We start from the raw sequence: 19,435 nt of genomic DNA on the forward strand, positions 1-19,435 counted from the left end.
AAAAATATATATATACAGGGGGTCCTCGGGTTACGACGTTGATCCGTTCTTAAAACGCGGTGTAACCCGAATTTCAGTGTAAGTCGGAACACCATAAATAGATTACTCTATACGTATTGTACTGTACTGTAAAGTATTGTATTATAGTAAAATGTATCAAATGGCATAAAAACAGTACTAGAAAAAGAGAAAACAATTCCTTACCACATGAATTAAAGTAAATATTAATAAAAAAAGAGAACAATTCCTTACCTTAATCCTATGGTTGGCTTGCACACTGGAAGGGATGTTGCAAGGGATGAAAAGACAGGTTTATTGTGGAGAGGAAGCTGCAGAAGATGGTGGAGAAACTGGGGCAGGTGAGTTAGGATTCTCTGGAAGTGAGACAGAAGATGCTGGAGAAGCTGGGGCAGGTGAGTTTGGAGGTGAGGCAGAACCTACAGAAGGTGCTGGAGAAGCTGGGGCAGGTGAGTCTGGAGGTGAGGCAGAAGCTACAGAAGGTGGTGGAGAAGCAATAGAGGCAGCTGAGGTTGATGGTGGAGGCTCTGTAGCAATAAATGCAGCAAGGTAGACGGCAGAGGCTCTGTAGCAATAGAGGCAGTTGAGGTAGAGGGTAGAGGCTCTGTTGCTGGCAAATCTGAAGTAGTAGAGGCAGCTGATGTAGAAGATGCAGGTCTCTCTACTTTCTTAAAATACCGCTCCAGGTTAGACTGGACAGACAGGATCCTCTTCTCATCCAAGATCTCCTTGTAACACTGCAGTAAGTCCATGATGCCTCTGGAAACCCTAGTGAACCTGTCCATGTTAGGATCCTGAGCCTCAAAAGTTGCCAATGCTTGCTGTATCTCAGCAAAACCTTTTGACAAGTCCTGCCTTGTGAAAGCCTTAGGATCTGGGGTGGGGGTTTCTTCTTCTTCCTCTATGATCTGCTTCTACAGTTGTATCAAGTCCCCAGCAGATAACTCCTCTCCATGAGATTCCAGCAGCTCTGTAACATCACCAACCTCCATAACCATATCGATTTCCTTACTCAGGGCAACAATGTTTTTGATAACATGGTCAACTGTGTCCTCAAACCCATGGAAATCATTCACAAATTGAGGACATAATTTCCTCCAAACACCATTCATGTTTGTCATCTTAATCTCCTCCCAGGAATCAGCAATGTTCTTAACAACATCAAGGATGTTGTAGGACTTCTAAAAGTCCTTCAGAGTCAAGTCCTTCTTCGTTTCAGTTGCAAGTAATGCCATAGCAATCGTCCTTCGGAGGTAGTAGGCCTTGAATGAAGCAATCACTCCTTGGTCCATAGGCTGTAAAAGGGCCGTGGTATTAGGTGGAAGGTAAACCATCTTGACATTAGGGTGAAAGTCTCCCAGCTGGGCAGGGTGGCCAGGGGCATTGTCCAGCACTAGCAACACCTCAAAGGGGATACCCTTTTGGGTGCAACACCGCTCCACACTTGGCACAAAATGGTTGATAAACCAGTCCTCAAACACTGCAAGTGTCACCCATACCTTCTTATTTGCCTTCCAAATGACTGGGAGTTGACTTCCAAATGCCCTTGAGTGCCCTTGGATTTTCAGCCTGATACACCAGCAAGGGCTTAAGTTTGAAGTTGCCAGCAGCACTTCTCCCAAGAAGCAAAGTTAGTTTCTCCTTGCTGGCTTTATGATCGGGTGCTGACTTCTCCTCCTTTGCTATGTACATACGGTTAGGCATACGCTTCCAAAATAACCCTGTCTTATCCATATTGAACACTTGATAAGCAGAATAACCCCCCTCCCTAATTATCTCAGCCAACGCTTTAGGAAATTCACTTGCTGCTTTCTCATCCCCACTAGCAGCTTTAAGATTATGGTAATTGGCCCGAGCCTTAAATCGCATAAACCAACCCCTACTAGCCGAAAATTCTTCACTTTCTTCTTTATTCAACGCTTCGAACAACCTTTTAGCCTTTTCCTGAATCACCATTAGGCTCACTGGAATACGCCGTTGATTTTGATCTTCCAACCAAAGCACTAATAATTTTTCCATTTCAATAATCAAACCATTACGCTGCTTGGTTATCACTGTTGATTTCATAGGAGCAGATCTTTTCACATGTTCAACGATGCGCTCTTTGTCCTTAAGAATAGTAGCCACGGTCGAACGACTAAGGCTAAGCGCTCGGCCAATGTTTGTTGGCATTTAACTGTTTTTAGACTGCTTAATAATATCTAATTTCACTTCCATGGTGATGGCCTTTCTTTTCTTAGACGCACTACCATCAGAAGAATCTGCCTTACGCTTAAGAGCCATAACTTAAGGCAAAAAGTTCCAAAGAACGAGAGAACAGGCAAACACAACCAAAATGGCATAGAACTGGAACTGAAGGACGCCGTCTTCCTCGCCCGCAACCACCACAAAGCGTATTCATCCGCTGCGTGCTAGAAACTAGTTTGCAATTGTTTACGTAGCTTACGACGCTAACAGTGTAAGAGGTAACGACGCTCAATATTATTTTTTATATTTTTACGGGGCCACGTTCATAACCACAAAACAGCGTAAGTCGGGACTGGCGTAACCCGAGGACCCCGTGTGTGTGTGTATGTATAATATATATATATATATATATATATATATATATATATATATATATGTGTGTGTATATATATATATATATATATATATATATATATATATATATGTTTGTGTGTATATACACATATATATATATATATATATATATATATATATATATATATATATATATATATATATATTTGGGCTCAAGCCATGTCGTCCTGATGGAAGTTCCTTAAAGGCAGCTTCCTAGGGTATATTACAACTACGGCGATATTCCCAGAGAATTTACCTTCAGGTACCCAGAATTCTAACTCCTGGAGCGAGTATCCCTAAAAAAGACCTTAGGGATATCGTAAATATCAGTGGACGTATTCTTGACACGCCTCATAGCAATCTATACCCCGAATAGAGTTAACACTTCGTAGGGGTCAAATGGCAAGAAAACGAAAACGATAAGAAAGGGGGGAGCCGTTCGTAAGGCATCTCTCCTCCCCGTTTCGAAAGCGTGCCCTGCGCCGCTCGCGGCGCCATCTGTATTCCTTTTTGCGTAGCTCTACGACTCGGTGTTTTGTTCCCTGTTTTCTACCAAATCTTGGAATTTCTCGTGTTATAATGCTTTCTCCAACTTCTTCTGCCTCGGATAAGTTGAGTACTATCTCTTTTATGTATAAATGTAGGCTCTTGGTTAAAATTAAAGTAATTAAAAGAGTTATCTTTGATACAAGAGCTGTTGCCTGCTGGAGGCATCATGGATGCTGTCGCTCGCTAGAATAGGATTTATTTGTTAGCAAGAGCGACGTTCCCAGCCCCTTTGCGCTTAAATATTAGCTACTTAGCTTATTTAGGAATTCTGTTATGATGCGTTAGTAGTGTGCCTGGCGAAGTTTTGCCTAGGCTGCCAACACTAGTCTTCGTAGGCTAGCGGTTGGCCTATGTACTTCCTGCATGATAATTAGTCTTCCAAGTGTGATTTTATTGCTTTAAGCGTTAGGCAACGTTATACATATAAGCCCTTTTCGAGTACCTTCCAAGATAGTATTGGTGTGAGTTTCGGTGAATTAGGTAATCGATTCTCTTAGTGCCTAGGCTAGGTTGTCTTAGGTCATTATAATATTATCTGTTTCCCCGTTTGCTCCCTTCTCTTCGGGGAAGGGGCAAACCCTTTCCCTCTGTTTAAGCCCTAGGCTTAACTCTAGTGGTTTGTTTGAATTAATTTTCAAATATATCTGTGCTGGAGTAGTACTGTACCTTCCCGTTCCATCTGAATTGGTTCAGAGGGGGACAGTACAACAGTGTTTAGTCTGAGTCCGGGTTGGTCTGGCATGGGGCAGAGTCTCCCTTGCTGACTGACACGGGCATAAGGGGTTTATCCCCCTTGGTCCACCTTGTTGGGTTCCAGTAGTGATCCCTTCGCTCGGTGACCCCTCAGACTTGTCCTCTTGCCATTCCGGTTTCGGGATATGTTCCCTTTTCTGGAATAGCAATTCCTTCCTTGCCGGGGTTTTAGGGAGGCAGCCAGTAGTGCCGGCCTCCCCCTCGGGTCTTTCTCTGGCTGAGATGAGCTGTCTTAGTTGGGAATGACCCTTAACCAAGGCAAGGTTGGATAGGACCCTCTGTCCTTCCCTTCTATTTTTCCGTTCCTTGGTGTCAGTCGTCCGCATCCGTACCTAGCCTAGGTTAGGATGGGGAACTGACGTGGTCTCCTGTCGGCCGGCAGAGTGTGCCGACCGGCAGAGACCCTTCCTTCGAGTGCTGCCCGGTCCTTTCTTGGTCCCTCCATCGCTGCCGTCTGTAGATTCAGTAAGCAGCGGTTAGGAAGCCTGACTTAGTGACTCCCCTTCCTTTCGGCACTCTTTCGGGTGCCGGGCACAGAGGCTCATAGCCTCTTAGCCCGGCACTCATTCTGTTGTCTTCGTATGTGTTGTCCTTGCCGTCTGCCGGCCTACAGGCCGGCCGTCGGTGGGGAGGGGTGTTCTCCAGTTCTCTTGCTGTCGGTCGGCGATGGTTATTTACCTTTGCCGGCCGGTCTCTTGCTCATCTGCCGGCCACTATAAGTGGGGCCGGCAGCCGAGCGCTGCCTGGTGTGGAGGCCAGCCGGCAAGGTTTGCTTACTGCTGCCGGCCGGCCTGCTACACTGCCCGGTTAGCCGGCCACTAAGAATGATGGCCGGCAACGCAGTGCAAACCGGGTGGCTGCGGACCGGCAACCACTGCCGGCCGGTTCAGGCATGGGATCTGGAGTTCTCCCCAATAGGGGTGATCTGATGTTGTGTACTTGAGATCTACCTTTCGAAAAACGGGGGGGGGGGTGCTGACCGGCAATAGCCGGCCGGCACACCACCCTCAGGTACTGTATCAGTCCTTTCTTTGGTGGTGTATTCAACCAAGGGAGTCCATGATATAGTAGGTTACAACACTGTCTTTTCTATCTTACTTGTGTTACTTGTGCAATCACTTGGTGTCGCCTTACAAGGATAAAAGAGAATTCTTTTCATCCCTGGCCGGAATGGTAAAATTTTACCTTAGGTGTGAGCTACACCTAATTTCCTTTGGAAATATGCTCTCTGGTTATTCTAGTAAAGACTAACTATGTGACTTTGGCTGGTGGGCTTCCACAGGTGTTTGTGTGGGTTTCACAAGTAGGTGTCTTTCCCTTATTCTTGGTGAATACTCATTTGTTACATGTGAATTGAAATTCACTTGATATTCATGGAAATTTTTCTTCTTTTACAGGAGGAGCATCCGAAGTGTGATAGTGTCTTCTGCAATGTCCGCAGTAAGAACTTTTGCGGACATGTCTCGTGTAGGAGGCACGCGGCTTGCGCAGCCTCCAATGATGACCATCGTTACTGGGATCCGCAGGTATGTGCGGTATGTACTAACCTGCTATCAGAGGCTTTTGAATCCCCTAGGTCGGCGGAGTCAAGAGATGCTGCGAGGGAGAAGCTTCGCTTATGGGTAAGGGGTTTTCAGAAAAACACCACTGGACCTTATCTTCCTAATGAGAAGATGAGGGCATACCTTTTTCCCAAGGCTTCCACTGACGCTGTTGTTCCCCAGCCTCGGCCGGAGATCCCTCTCGTCCAGATCCCAGTGGAGGAGGATGTTGCTGATGCCATGCAGGACATCCAGTTGGACGACAAGATGTCTGACTTGTCCGATCGTGCGGAACAGGATCTCCTCGCAGAAGGCGAGGAGGAGGATCGAGATCCTATTGCCGTGGAGGAAGAGGTTCCCGTATCTTCAGACGTGCCGGTTCAGGTCCCTGAACCTATCCCCTCTACCTCGTCCGCTCTTCCAGCAGAGCTAGGACAGGCTCTCTCTTCCATCGTTGGTATGATCCAACAGATGCAGAGGGAGAATAATCAGAAGGCCGCTACTTTGGAGCTCCAGATGCAGAAGATCACAGCATCACGTGGACCTCCAAAGAAGCTCAACGTGAAGGACCTTCCTCTGTGCTCGGATGCCAACCCGTGGAGATATGCCGAGCACATGCCGATGACGATTGGGAAGATCGTCATGTCGGAGAAACTGGGCTCAGTTCCCCTTGAGGAGGTGGAATTTTGGCCCAGTAGAGGGGCCTACCCGGACTGTTATGTCCGTTTGAAGAAGGAGCCGGCCTCGAAGGAGGAGACGGAACCAAAGGAGGTGATTATCCTGGATCACTCCAAGGCTCAAGCCACTTTAACAGCTGCATTGAAGGAGAGGGGGTTCTCAAACTCTAAAGTTGCCGCTTTGAGTAAGAAGCACCCCTCCTTTGTATCCTCCCCGGCTAGGGCCTTCCCCTTTATGCAAAAGGGGTTCGCGGCCGTCTTGAAGGCGGTTGAAGCCGGCAAACCGTGTCCATCTCTGGAGGAATGCAAACCTCTGTCGTTGGCATTGCCACTGGACAATAAGGACTGGAAGGAGGTGCACCTCACTTTCTCGGTTGGGAAGTTGGACGCCGACATTGCAGGTCAGCAGTTCGGCGAAAACCTTCCCAAGTTGTCGGAATTCCTCCTACGGAGGGAATTGGACACAAAAGAGCGCCTGGCAGCCTCGATGTCTCTCCAGACCAACATGGAGACGATGGCTAGCGACCCCAAGATGCCGGAGATGTTCATGGTAATGGCCAAGATCCATCTGGCCACGGTGACTAAGGACCTCTATTGCTTTGTTAAAGCAAGGAGGGCCTGTAGGGAGTTTGTGTTCGCCTCGGCCACAGTGAGGCATGAACCCAAGAGGCTCATTTCATCCAGCATCTGGGGTAAAGATCTCTTTCCCAACGACGTGGTCAAAGAGGTCGTGGACAAGGCAGCCACTGAGAACCGCAATCTTCTCCTGAAGTGGGGCCTGTCCCTTAAGAGGAAGTCTTCTCCGGATGAGGGCCCTCAGCCGAAAGGAAAGGCGAAGAAATCAAGGTTTTCCTCCCGTCCAGCCAAGCCTTTCAAACCACAAAGACAGCAGCAGCAGCAGCCAGCTTTGCCTCCGGTACCACAACTGGTAGCCCAGACCCCGACCACCTTCCAATGGGTACCCCAAGCCATGTCATCAGCTTCCCCGGCATTCAATCCCGTGTTCGAGGGACAATCAACCACGTTTCGTGCAAGACCCAGAGGGGCAGCCAGAGGTTCGGCGAGACGCCCCTCTAGGGGACGAGGATTCAGAGGTGGTCGCGGCCAGGGAGGCAAGACTGCAGGGCAGTCAAAGTGAAGTGTCGCCGGTAGGTGGGAGACTTCAGTATTTCCGGGATCGCTGGACCTTCGATCCCTGGGCCCACAGCCTTCTCAAAAATGGACTGGGTTGGAGTTGGTACAGTACTCCGCCCCAGTGCCCTCAATTTTTCCAACACTCCACCCCCGTTTTGGAGGAGTACATCCAAGATCTGTTGGAGAAAAAGGTGATCCGGAGGGTAAAGTCCATCAAGTTTCAAGGGAGGCTGTTTTGTGTTCCCAAGAAAGACTCGGGGAAACTCAGAGTCATTCTGGACTTGTCACCACTCAACAAGTTCATAGTGAACCACAAGTTCAAGATGTTAACGTTACAACACATAAGGGCCTTACTGCCCAAGAGGGCATATACCGTCTCCATCGATTTGTCAGACGCATATTGGCACGTTCCAATAAGTCGCCGTCTCTCCCCCTACCTAGGATTCAAGCTACAACAAAAACTTTATGCTTTCAGAGCGATGCCCTTCGGGCTAAACATAGCCCCAAGGATCTTTACAAAGCTTGCGAGCGCAGCGCTCAAACAGTTACGCCTAAAAGGGTTCCAAGTAGTAGCCTACCTGGACGATTGGTTGGTGTGGGCAGCATCCAGAGCAGAATGCTTGCAAGCTTCCCTACAAGTGATTCAGTTCCTGGAATATCTAGGTTTCATGATCAACAGAAAGAAGTCTCGTCTTTCTCCAGCTCAGAGGTTCCAGTGGTTGGGAATTCACTGGGATCTAGTGTCACACCGTTTTTCCATTCCGATGTCAAAGAGGAAGGAAATTCCGGTTTCGGGATATGTTCCCTTTTCTGGAATAGCAATTCCTTCCTTGCCGGGGTTTTAGGGAGGCAGCCAGTAGTGCCGGCCTCCCCCTCGGGTCTTTCTCTGGCTGAGATGAGCTGTCTTAGTTGGGAATGACCCTTAACCAAGGCAAGGTTGGATAGGACCCTCTGTCCTTCCCTTCTATTTTTCCGTTCCTTGGTGTCAGTCGTCCGCATCCGTACCTAGCCTAGGTTAGGATGGGGAACTGACGTGGTCTCCTGTCGGCCGGCAGAGTGTGCCGACCGGCAGAGACCCTTCCTTCGAGTGCTGCCCGGTCCTTTCTTGGTCCCTCCATCGCTGCCGTCTGTAGATTCAGTAAGCAGCGGTTAGGAAGCCTGACTTAGTGACTCCCCTTCCTTTCGGCACTCTTTCGGGTGCCGGGCACAGAGGCTCATAGCCTCTTAGCCCGGCACTCATTCTGTTGTCTTCGTATGTGTTGTCCTTGCCGTCTGCCGGCCTACAGGCCGGCCGTCGGTGGGGAGGGGTGTTCTCCAGTTCTCTTGCTGTCGGTCGGCGATGGTTATTTACCTTTGCCGGCCGGTCTCTTGCTCATCTGCCGGCCACTATAAGTGGGGCCGGCAGCCGAGCGCTGCCTGGTGTGGAGGCCAGCCGGCAAGGTTTGCTTACTGCTGCCGGCCGGCCTGCTACACTGCCCGGTTAGCCGGCCACTAAGAATGATGGCCGGCAACGCAGTGCAAACCGGGTGGCTGCGGACCGGCAACCACTGCCGGCCGGTTCAGGCATGGGATCTGGAGTTCTCCCCAATAGGGGTGATCTGATGTTGTGTACTTGAGATCTACCTTTCGAAAAACGGGGGGGGGGGTGCTGACCGGCAATAGCCGGCCGGCACACCACCCTCAGGTACTGTATCAGTCCTTTCTTTGGTGGTGTATTCAACCAAGGGAGTCCATGATATAGTAGGTTACAACACTGTCTTTTCTATCTTACTTGTGTTACTTGTGCAATCACTTGGTGTCGCCTTACAAGGATAAAAGAGAATTCTTTTCATCCCTGGCCGGAATGGTAAAATTTTACCTTAGGTGTGAGCTACACCTAATTTCCTTTGGAAATATGCTCTCTGGTTATTCTAGTAAAGACTAACTATGTGACTTTGGCTGGTGGGCTTCCACAGGTGTTTGTGTGGGTTTCACAAGTAGGTGTCTTTCCCTTATTCTTGGTGAATACTCATTTGTTACATGTGAATTGAAATTCACTTGATATTCATGGAAATTTTTCTTCTTTTACAGGAGGAGCATCCGAAGTGTGATAGTGTCTTCTGCAATGTCCGCAGTAAGAACTTTTGCGGACATGTCTCGTGTAGGAGGCACGCGGCTTGCGCAGCCTCCAATGATGACCATCGTTACTGGGATCCGCAGGTATGTGCGGTATGTACTAACCTGCTATCAGAGGCTTTTGAATCCCCTAGGTCGGCGGAGTCAAGAGATGCTGCGAGGGAGAAGCTTCGCTTATGGGTAAGGGGTTTTCAGAAAAACACCACTGGACCTTATCTTCCTAATGAGAAGATGAGGGCATACCTTTTTCCCAAGGCTTCCACTGACGCTGTTGTTCCCCAGCCTCGGCCGGAGATCCCTCTCGTCCAGATCCCAGTGGAGGAGGATGTTGCTGATGCCATGCAGGACATCCAGTTGGACGACAAGATGTCTGACTTGTCCGATCGTGCGGAACAGGATCTCCTCGCAGAAGGCGAGGAGGAGGATCGAGATCCTATTGCCGTGGAGGAAGAGGTTCCCGTATCTTCAGACGTGCCGGTTCAGGTCCCTGAACCTATCCCCTCTACCTCGTCCGCTCTTCCAGCAGAGCTAGGACAGGCTCTCTCTTCCATCGTTGGTATGATCCAACAGATGCAGAGGGAGAATAATCAGAAGGCCGCTACTTTGGAGCTCCAGATGCAGAAGATCACAGCATCACGTGGACCTCCAAAGAAGCTCAACGTGAAGGACCTTCCTCTGTGCTCGGATGCCAACCCGTGGAGATATGCCGAGCACATGCCGATGACGATTGGGAAGATCGTCATGTCGGAGAAACTGGGCTCAGTTCCCCTTGAGGAGGTGGAATTTTGGCCCAGTAGAGGGGCCTACCCGGACTGTTATGTCCGTTTGAAGAAGGAGCCGGCCTCGAAGGAGGAGACGGAACCAAAGGAGGTGATTATCCTGGATCACTCCAAGGCTCAAGCCACTTTAACAGCTGCATTGAAGGAGAGGGGGTTCTCAAACTCTAAAGTTGCCGCTTTGAGTAAGAAGCACCCCTCCTTTGTATCCTCCCCGGCTAGGGCCTTCCCCTTTATGCAAAAGGGGTTCGCGGCCGTCTTGAAGGCGGTTGAAGCCGGCAAACCGTGTCCATCTCTGGAGGAATGCAAACCTCTGTCGTTGGCATTGCCACTGGACAATAAGGACTGGAAGGAGGTGCACCTCACTTTCTCGGTTGGGAAGTTGGACGCCGACATTGCAGGTCAGCAGTTCGGCGAAAACCTTCCCAAGTTGTCGGAATTCCTCCTACGGAGGGAATTGGACACAAAAGAGCGCCTGGCAGCCTCGATGTCTCTCCAGACCAACATGGAGACGATGGCTAGCGACCCCAAGATGCCGGAGATGTTCATGGTAATGGCCAAGATCCATCTGGCCACGGTGACTAAGGACCTCTATTGCTTTGTTAAAGCAAGGAGGGCCTGTAGGGAGTTTGTGTTCGCCTCGGCCACAGTGAGGCATGAACCCAAGAGGCTCATTTCATCCAGCATCTGGGGTAAAGATCTCTTTCCCAACGACGTGGTCAAAGAGGTCGTGGACAAGGCAGCCACTGAGAACCGCAATCTTCTCCTGAAGTGGGGCCTGTCCCTTAAGAGGAAGTCTTCTCCGGATGAGGGCCCTCAGCCGAAAGGAAAGGCGAAGAAATCAAGGTTTTCCTCCCGTCCAGCCAAGCCTTTCAAACCACAAAGACAGCAGCAGCAGCAGCCAGCTTTGCCTCCGGTACCACAACTGGTAGCCCAGACCCCGACCACCTTCCAATGGGTACCCCAAGCCATGTCATCAGCTTCCCCGGCATTCAATCCCGTGTTCGAGGGACAATCAACCACGTTTCGTGCAAGACCCAGAGGGGCAGCCAGAGGTTCGGCGAGACGCCCCTCTAGGGGACGAGGATTCAGAGGTGGTCGCGGCCAGGGAGGCAAGACTGCAGGGCAGTCAAAGTGAAGTGTCGCCGGTAGGTGGGAGACTTCAGTATTTCCGGGATCGCTGGACCTTCGATCCCTGGGCCCACAGCCTTCTCAAAAATGGACTGGGTTGGAGTTGGTACAGTACTCCGCCCCAGTGCCCTCAATTTTTCCAACACTCCACCCCCGTTTTGGAGGAGTACATCCAAGATCTGTTGGAGAAAAAGGTGATCCGGAGGGTAAAGTCCATCAAGTTTCAAGGGAGGCTGTTTTGTGTTCCCAAGAAAGACTCGGGGAAACTCAGAGTCATTCTGGACTTGTCACCACTCAACAAGTTCATAGTGAACCACAAGTTCAAGATGTTAACGTTACAACACATAAGGGCCTTACTGCCCAAGAGGGCATATACCGTCTCCATCGATTTGTCAGACGCATATTGGCACGTTCCAATAAGTCGCCGTCTCTCCCCCTACCTAGGATTCAAGCTACAACAAAAACTTTATGCTTTCAGAGCGATGCCCTTCGGGCTAAACATAGCCCCAAGGATCTTTACAAAGCTTGCGAGCGCAGCGCTCAAACAGTTACGCCTAAAAGGGTTCCAAGTAGTAGCCTACCTGGACGATTGGTTGGTGTGGGCAGCATCCAGAGCAGAATGCTTGCAAGCTTCCCTACAAGTGATTCAGTTCCTGGAATATCTAGGTTTCATGATCAACAGAAAGAAGTCTCGTCTTTCTCCAGCTCAGAGGTTCCAGTGGTTGGGAATTCACTGGGATCTAGTGTCACACCGTTTTTCCATTCCGATGTCAAAGAGGAAGGAAATTCCGGTTTCGGGATATGTTCCCTTTTCTGGAATAGCAATTCCTTCCTTGCCGGGGTTTTAGGGAGGCAGCCAGTAGTGCCGGCCTCCCCCTCGGGTCTTTCTCTGGCTGAGATGAGCTGTCTTAGTTGGGAATGACCCTTAACCAAGGCAAGGTTGGATAGGACCCTCTGTCCTTCCCTTCTATTTTTCCGTTCCTTGGTGTCAGTCGTCCGCATCCGTACCTAGCCTAGGTTAGGATGGGGAACTGACGTGGTCTCCTGTCGGCCGGCAGAGTGTGCCGACCGGCAGAGACCCTTCCTTCGAGTGCTGCCCGGTCCTTTCTTGGTCCCTCCATCGCTGCCGTCTGTAGATTCAGTAAGCAGCGGTTAGGAAGCCTGACTTAGTGACTCCCCTTCCTTTCGGCACTCTTTCGGGTGCCGGGCACAGAGGCTCATAGCCTCTTAGCCCGGCACTCATTCTGTTGTCTTCGTATGTGTTGTCCTTGCCGTCTGCCGGCCTACAGGCCGGCCGTCGGTGGGGAGGGGTGTTCTCCAGTTCTCTTGCTGTCGGTCGGCGATGGTTATTTACCTTTGCCGGCCGGTCTCTTGCTCATCTGCCGGCCACTATAAGTGGGGCCGGCAGCCGAGCGCTGCCTGGTGTGGAGGCCAGCCGGCAAGGTTTGCTTACTGCTGCCGGCCGGCCTGCTACACTGCCCGGTTAGCCGGCCACTAAGAATGATGGCCGGCAACGCAGTGCAAACCGGGTGGCTGCGGACCGGCAACCACTGCCGGCCGGTTCAGGCATGGGATCTGGAGTTCTCCCCAATAGGGGTGATCTGATGTTGTGTACTTGAGATCTACCTTTCGAAAAACGGGGGGGGGGGTGCTGACCGGCAATAGCCGGCCGGCACACCACCCTCAGGTACTGTATCAGTCCTTTCTTTGGTGGTGTATTCAACCAAGGGAGTCCATGATATAGTAGGTTACAACACTGTCTTTTCTATCTTACTTGTGTTACTTGTGCAATCACTTGGTGTCGCCTTACAAGGATAAAAGAGAATTCTTTTCATCCCTGGCCGGAATGGTAAAATTTTACCTTAGGTGTGAGCTACACCTAATTTCCTTTGGAAATATGCTCTCTGGTTATTCTAGTAAAGACTAACTATGTGACTTTGGCTGGTGGGCTTCCACAGGTGTTTGTGTGGGTTTCACAAGTAGGTGTCTTTCCCTTATTCTTGGTGAATACTCATTTGTTACATGTGAATTGAAATTCACTTGATATTCATGGAAATTTTTCTTCTTTTACAGGAGGAGCATCCGAAGTGTGATAGTGTCTTCTGCAATGTCCGCAGTAAGAACTTTTGCGGACATGTCTCGTGTAGGAGGCACGCGGCTTGCGCAGCCTCCAATGATGACCATCGTTACTGGGATCCGCAGGTATGTGCGGTATGTACTAACCTGCTATCAGAGGCTTTTGAATCCCCTAGGTCGGCGGAGTCAAGAGATGCTGCGAGGGAGAAGCTTCGCTTATGGGTAAGGGGTTTTCAGAAAAACACCACTGGACCTTATCTTCCTAATGAGAAGATGAGGGCATACCTTTTTCCCAAGGCTTCCACTGACGCTGTTGTTCCCCAGCCTCGGCCGGAGATCCCTCTCGTCCAGATCCCAGTGGAGGAGGATGTTGCTGATGCCATGCAGGACATCCAGTTGGACGACAAGATGTCTGACTTGTCCGATCGTGCGGAACAGGATCTCCTCGCAGAAGGCGAGGAGGAGGATCGAGATCCTATTGCCGTGGAGGAAGAGGTTCCCGTATCTTCAGACGTGCCGGTTCAGGTCCCTGAACCTATCCCCTCTACCTCGTCCGCTCTTCCAGCAGAGCTAGGACAGGCTCTCTCTTCCATCGTTGGTATGATCCAACAGATGCAGAGGGAGAATAATCAGAAGGCCGCTACTTTGGAGCTCCAGATGCAGAAGATCACAGCATCACGTGGACCTCCAAAGAAGCTCAACGTGAAGGACCTTCCTCTGTGCTCGGATGCCAACCCGTGGAGATATGCCGAGCACATGCCGATGACGATTGGGAAGATCGTCATGTCGGAGAAACTGGGCTCAGTTCCCCTTGAGGAGGTGGAATTTTGGCCCAGTAGAGGGGCCTACCCGGACTGTTATGTCCGTTTGAAGAAGGAGCCGGCCTCGAAGGAGGAGACGGAACCAAAGGAGGTGATTATCCTGGATCACTCCAAGGCTCAAGCCACTTTAACAGCTGCATTGAAGGAGAGGGGGTTCTCAAACTCTAAAGTTGCCGCTTTGAGTAAGAAGCACCCCTCCTTTGTATCCTCCCCGGCTAGGGCCTTCCCCTTTATGCAAAAGGGGTTCGCGGCCGTCTTGAAGGCGGTTGAAGCCGGCAAACCGTGTCCATCTCTGGAGGAATGCAAACCTCTGTCGTTGGCATTGCCACTGGACAATAAGGACTGGAAGGAGGTGCACCTCACTTTCTCGGTTGGGAAGTTGGACGCCGACATTGCAGGTCAGCAGTTCGGCGAAAACCTTCCCAAGTTGTCGGAATTCCTCCTACGGAGGGAATTGGACACAAAAGAGCGCCTGGCAGCCTCGATGTCTCTCCAGACCAACATGGAGACGATGGCTAGCGACCCCAAGATGCCGGAGATGTTCATGGTAATGGCCAAGATCCATCTGGCCACGGTGACTAAGGACCTCTATTGCTTTGTTAAAGCAAGGAGGGCCTGTAGGGAGTTTGTGTTCGCCTCGGCCACAGTGAGGCATGAACCCAAGAGGCTCATTTCATCCAGCATCTGGGGTAAAGATCTCTTTCCCAACGACGTGGTCAAAGAGGTCGTGGACAAGGCAGCCACTGAGAACCGCAATCTTCTCCTGAAGTGGGGCCTGTCCCTTAAGAGGAAGTCTTCTCCGGATGAGGGCCCTCAGCCGAAAGGAAAGGCGAAGAAATCAAGGTTTTCCTCCCGTCCAGCCAAGCCTTTCAAACCACAAAGACAGCAGCAGCAGCAGCCAGCTTTGCCTCCGGTACCACAACTGGTAGCCCAGACCCCGACCACCTTCCAATGGGTACCCCAAGCCATGTCATCAGCTTCCCCGGCATTCAATCCCGTGTTCGAGGGACAATCAACCACGTTTCGTGCAAGACCCAGAGGGGCAGCCAGAGGTTCGGCGAGACGCCCCTCTAGGGGACGAGGATTCAGAGGTGGTCGCGGCCAGGGAGGCAAGACTGCAGGGCAGTCAAAGTGAAGTGTCGCCGGTAGGTGGGAGACTTCAGTATTTCCGGGATCGCTGGACCTTCGATCCCTGGGCCCACAGCCTTCTCAAAAATGGACTGGGTTGGAGTTGGTACAGTACTCCGCCCCAGTGCCCTCAATTTTTCCAACACTCCACCCCCGTTTTGGAGGAGTACATCCAAGATCTGTTGGAGAAAAAGGTGATCCGGAGGGTAAAGTCCATCAAGTTTCAAGGGAGGCTGTTTTGTGTTCCCAAGAAAGACTCGGGGAAACTCAGAGTCATTCTGGACTTGTCACCACTCAACAAGTTCATAGTGAACCACAAGTTCAAGATGTTAACGTTACAACACATAAGGGCCTTACTGCCCAAGAGGGCATATACCGTCTCCATCGATTTGTCAGACGCATATTGGCACGTTCCAATAAGTCGCCGTCTCTCCCCCTACCTAGGATTCAAGCTACAACAAAAACTTTATGCTTTCAGAGCGATGCCCTTCGGGCTAAACATAGCCCCAAGGATCTTTACAAAGCTTGCGAGCGCAGCGCTCAAACAGTTACGCCTAAAAGGGTTCCAAGTAGTAGCCTACCTGGACGATTGGTTGGTGTGGGCAGCATCCAGAGCAGAATGCTTGCAAGCTTCCCTACAAGTGATTCAGTTCCTGGAATATCTAGGTTTCATGATCAACAGAAAGAAGTCTCGTCTTTCTCCAGCTCAGAGGTTCCAGTGGTTGGGAATTCACTGGGATCTAGTGTCACACCGTTTTTCCATTCCGATGTCAAAGAGGAAGGAAATAGCGGGGTCTGTCAGGAGACTTCTAGGTTCCGAGAGGATATCAAGACGCGAACAAGAGAGGGTTTTGGGCTCTCTTCAGTTTGCATCAGTAACAGACCCAGTGCTAAGAGCACAGCTAAAAGATGCAGCGGGAGTATGGAGAACCTTTGCATCGAAAGAGCGAAGGGACTTGAAGAGACCGGTCCCACTTCGGCTACGTTCTCTTCTCAGACCGTGGTCTCAAGCCAGTCGTCTAAAGAGGTCTCTACCTCTTCAGCCATCCCCCCCGTCAGTGACAATCCACACAGACGCCTTAAAGGTAGGGTGGGGGGGTCACTCCCATCGGAAAAAAGTGCAAGGGACCTGGTCCAAGCTATTTGGGACTTTTCACATAAACTTTCTAGAAGCTATGGCAGTGCTTCTTACCCTGAAGAAAGTATCCCAACGTCACTCGATCCATGTAAGGTTGGTACTGGACAGCGAGGTGGTAGTGAAATGTCTGAATCGGCGGGGATTGAGATCCCCACCTCTCAACCAGGTAATGTTAGCCATATTCCGACTGGCGGAGAAGAAGAAGTGGCACCTGTCAGCAGTTCACCTTCAAGGAGTCCGGAATGTGACCGCGGACGCTCTATCCAGGGTTACACCGATAGAGTCAGAATGGTCCCTAGACGCAGGATCATTCTCCTTCATCTTGAGACAAGTCCCAGAACTGCAGATAGACCTCTTCGCGACGAAGGACAACAAGAAGCTGCCGAAATATGTGTCCCCATACGTGGACCCCTTGGCGGAAGCAGTAGATGCGATGTCCCTCGATTGGAACAGATGGTCCAGGATCTACCTGTTTCCCCCTCACAATCTGATGTTAGGGTCCTCAACAAACTGAGATCCTTCAAGGGAGTAGCAGCAATAGTGGCCCACAAGTGGCCGAACAGTGTATGGTTCCCTCTAGCTCTGGAACTACGACTGAAGTTTCTACCACTCCCGGACCCAGTTCTGTCCCAACAAGTCCAGAAGTCGACTGTCTACGCTTCATTACAGAAAACCCGAACCCTGCAGCTCATGATTTTCTCTCCCTAGCGGTGAAGAAACGGTTCGGAATCTCGAAAGATAGCATCGACTTCCTGGAAGAATACAAGTGTAAGTCTACTAGGAGGCAGTACGAATCTGCATGGAAGAAATGGGTAGCCTTTGTCAAAGACAAGAACCCACAAGAGATCTCTACGGAGTTCTGCCTATCCTTCTTCATTCACCTCCACGGACAGGGGCTGGCGGCTAACACAATTTCTACATGTAAGTCAGCTCTGACAAGACCCATTCTATATGCCTTCCAGGTAGACCTCGCTAACGAGATGTTTAATAAGATCCCGAAGGCCTGTGCTAGGCTTAGACCATCAGCTCCTCCAAAGCCTATTTCGTGGTCGTTAGACAAAGTCCTTCATTTTGCCTCATTACTGGATAATGAGGAATGTGCATTGAAGGACCTGACTCAAAAAGTGATCTTCCTTTTTGCCCTTGCTTCTGGGGCCAGAGTTAGTGAGATTGTGGCCCTCTCGAGAGAGGAGGGTCGAGTTCAGTTCCTGGATGGGGGAGAACTGAACCTGTTTCCGGACCCTACGTTTCTCGCTAAGAACGAGTTGCCCACCAACAGGTGGGGTCCCTGGAGAATCTGCCCTCTGAAAGAAGATGCATCTCTATGTCCCGTAGAATGCCTAAAGGTCTATCTTCATAGAACTTCAGACTTCCATGGGGGCCAACTATTCAGAGGAGAAACATCGGGCTCGAATTTATCTTTAAATCAGCTTAGGGCGAAAATTACATATTTTATTCGCAGAGCGGATCCTGACAGTTCACCCGCAGGTCATGATCCGAGGAAAGTTGCTTCATCCTTAAACTTCTTTAACTTTATGGATTTTGAACACCTTCGTTCATACACTGGCTGGAAGTCTTCCAGGGTATTCTTTCGCCACTATGCTAAGCAAGTGGAGCAGCTAAAGAGGTCTGTGGTAGCAGTTGGTTGCGTCGTTAACCCTGCTGTCTAACTCTGCGAGGAACAGTGGAATCATTTGGGACTTTGATTCTTGGGTGAGTGGTTAGTTATATGCGTTGATATAACTAGTAGTGAAGGCTCTGAGAGCCCACAGTGACTGTTCCAGCGTTATGGTGATGGTAGCACAAGTACAGACAGGTGTGCCAAGCGTTTGCTAACGCTAATGTCAGCAAAGTAGTAACATGGACGTTAACTTTGATACCTGGGTATGTGGCAAATGACCTATTTGTTTTCTTTCAGATAACCATTCATCCATGCACTACGGTACTTGTGTAAATTGTTGGTCATCCACCTATCATATGTACATATTTATGGTGACCATGTCTATTTATTGTTACTCAATAAACTTATTCTCGGGAACCTTGCGTCTCCTTCACCTATATTGATTTCATGGTATTTATTGAGCATTTAGCCTATGTATATTAATCGGGGATATCTATAATAGCCTATTCCTTAATGCAAAGCCTTGTTGCACTGGTTTATACTTTCCTTAGCATAAAGGACTCCACCCCTCTCTGAGGACGGTGGTGGCAGCAAGTTTAATCCTACGCAGATATAACCTTTTTGTCTAATTTTACTTCGACCAGGGTGCTGGTCGGGAATTTTCCCTTGGATGCTGTAGTCCCGTAAGACTATGCTTTACTTCATATAGAGTGAGACCACTATATTGTACTGGCTGGCGAGTGATTCATACATAGGTATATGTACTCTTCGTTCGTTTCTAGAGTCTAGTAGGACTCCTCCCTGTAGGGGGCAGGAAGCGCTTTCATGGCTTATGATTAGTGAAAAGATGTATAACGGTAACATCTTAGGTCTTTCAGTCGAGTTGACTAAGAAACATTCCTGAGGAGTACGGCACGTATTGAGAATCCACAGATACAGTAATGCTCTGGTATACTTCCATCAGGACGACATGGCTTGAGCCCAAAAAACGGATTTTGAGCGAAGCGAAAAATCTATTTTTGGGTAAGATAGCCATGTCGTCCTGATGGACCCGCCCTGTTCCTTTTCAAAAAAAAAAAAAAAAAAAAAAAAAAAAAAAGAGTGAAAAGGATTGTAGGACCCCTCCCTACATACAGTATCTGTAGCACCTCGTGTATCGCTACAAGGAATACAGATGGCGCCGCGAGCGGCGCAGGGCACGCTTTCGAAACGGGGAGGAGAGATGCCTTACGAACGGCTACCCCCTTTCTTATCGTTTTCGTTTTCTTGCCATTTGACCCCTACGAAGTGTTAACTCTATTCGGGGTATAGATTGCTATGAGGCGTGTCAAGAATACGTCCACTGATATTTACGATATCCCTAAGGTCTTTTTT

General features: G+C 49.8%; 1 pseudogene; it reads right to left on the reverse strand.

Annotated features, from left to right (window-relative positions):
• Positions 1-491: 491 nt before the first annotated feature.
• Positions 492-1,405, reverse strand: LOC137616775 (tigger transposable element-derived protein 1-like; annotated as a pseudogene).
• Between the last annotated feature and the right edge of the window lie 18,030 nt (positions 1,406-19,435).

Source organism: Palaemon carinicauda, chromosome 22, assembly GCF_036898095.1.
Source record: "Palaemon carinicauda isolate YSFRI2023 chromosome 22, ASM3689809v2, whole genome shotgun sequence".
NCBI lineage: Eukaryota > Metazoa > Arthropoda > Malacostraca > Decapoda > Palaemonidae > Palaemon > Palaemon carinicauda.